This window comes from Agelaius phoeniceus, chromosome 7 (assembly GCF_051311805.1).
Source record: "Agelaius phoeniceus isolate bAgePho1 chromosome 7, bAgePho1.hap1, whole genome shotgun sequence".
NCBI classification, from domain to species: Eukaryota; Metazoa; Chordata; class Aves; order Passeriformes; family Icteridae; genus Agelaius; species Agelaius phoeniceus.
This window is the reverse complement of record NC_135271.1, coordinates 11000001-11001848: the sequence shown is the minus strand read 5'-3', so window position 1 is coordinate 11001848 and position 1848 is coordinate 11000001. Positions and strand designations below refer to the sequence as shown.

General features: G+C 68.4%; 1 non-coding gene across 1 annotated transcript; it reads right to left on the bottom strand.

Moving 5' to 3' along the window:
* Positions 1-853: 853 nt before the first annotated feature.
* On the bottom strand, positions 854-1006 carry LOC129133440 (5.8S ribosomal RNA). Its single transcript, XR_008535979.1, has one exon. It is a non-coding gene; the product is annotated as a 5.8S ribosomal RNA (ribosomal RNA).
* Between the last annotated feature and the right edge of the window lie 842 nt (positions 1007-1848).

Below are 1848 nucleotides of genomic sequence, written 5' to 3'. Positions count from 1 at the left end.
GCCGCCTTGTCTCCCCCGCCTGCTACGCCGCCCGCCCCCGCACTGCTCTGCCCTCCCAGAGGGAGCCAGAGAGAGAGAGAGCACGCGCATGCGAGCGAGCGACGAGGAGACAGAAAGTTCCATCCCAGAGACGAGAACCGAAAAGTGAGGGCGGCAGAGACGGCCCCGCCCAGGAGGACTGGCCGGGCGGCAGCGCGTGCGACAGCCTCGGCGGGGAGAGAGAGAGGAGCGACGGCGCCCCTTGGGCGCGCCCCGAGACCAAGTCAGAAGAGGAGGGGGCGGGCAAAGGGAGGAGGGGGACGGAACCCCCGTCCCCGGCGCTCTCGCCTCGTGCGTGCGTGCAATAGCATGGCTGGGTACCACCACCCGCCGACAGCTGCCCGCATGGGGCGGGGAGGCTGGGGGCGAGGCCCGCGCCTCGCCTCCCCTTCTCGCCCTCCTCTCTCTTTCTCTCAGCCCTCAGCAGTGCCTTTCGATGCTGTCTCTCGCTCTCCCCAGGCCGCCGTGCCACCGCATCCGTGGCACAGTCCCGGCGAGGACGAGCTCCGCCCCAGCGGCTCGCTCCGGGAGCGGGGAGCTACGGAGCGCTCCTCGAGTCTGCATATGGGGGACGAAGGCCCTGCGTGGCGACCACAACGACGACGACCGCGACGATGACGACGCCCGCCGGGCCACAGGGAAGGGATCGAGGACACCTAGGGAAACGCTTCCCTCGCTGAACCCCTGACCGCTTTCCCTCCGGGCAATGGCGGGACGCCGCCACCACCGCCGCTGCCCACCGCGGGCAACGGGCCTGCGAGGCAACCCCGGCCATGCCGCCGGGGTGGCCCCCGGATGGCAACTGATCATCAAGTGACGCTCAGAAAGGCGTAGCCCCTGGATGAACCCGGGGCCGCAAGTGCCTTCGAAGTGTCGATGATCAATGTGTCCTGCAATTCATATTAATTCTCGCAGCTAGCTGAGTTCTTCATCGACGCATGAGCCAAGTGATCCACCGCTAAGAGTTGTCTGCCTTTTGGGCACCGCTCACGCCAAGCGGCCCCTTTTTTTGTTACTCTGGGGCCAAGGACGCGGGGGCGTGCACCTGGCTTCGACCATACGAGCACACAGAAACGGAAGGGGAAAAAAAAACTGGAGAAACCCACTCTATGAAGGCCGGCCAAGAGGCGGGGGAGCCCGCGCCCCCAACCACCTCCCCCCACGAGGGGAGACGCCGACCTCACAAATGCCGTCCTTCAGAGGAGGCCCAGGCACCCGGGCTCGGCCCGGCCTCCGTGCGGAGTGCCACGCAGCGCACACCAGAACGCCGGAGGGCATGGCGGCCTGCCCGCTTCTTACTTTCACGGGACGACACGCACAACACACATGGCACGCGGCCGGGGGCATGCGGCCGTCGGCCCCCGCACACGCTGGCTCTCCCTTGGCCCCCGACGCTGCGGGCCTCGCGAATCGCTGCCGCACCGCTGTGTGGCTGGCATTTCTCTTCCCCCACTGCACGGCCTTCCCCTAGCTTGAGATGGCATGTGACAACGGTGCGCATTTGAGGAGAAAAGGTCGTCAAGGGGAGGAGAGGCGCCAGATGCGGCGCAGCGCGCGCCAGAGACCATAGCGGTGGCCCGAGGAGAGAGAGCGTGCGAGGGCACCAGAGGCCGCGACCCCGTGGCCGAGGAAGGGCAGAGAGCTCGCGCTCTCTGCTGCTGTCGCCCATTACAACGAGGTGAGCGGGTTGGGGCCCGCGGCCGACTGCGCGCCATGGCCTCTCCGTCAAGGCCGGGCCGCGGAGAGGAGGGGGCAGGGCACCCCTCCCCAGCGCGGCACGGTTAACCCCCGCGGCCCGCGGCGGGACGA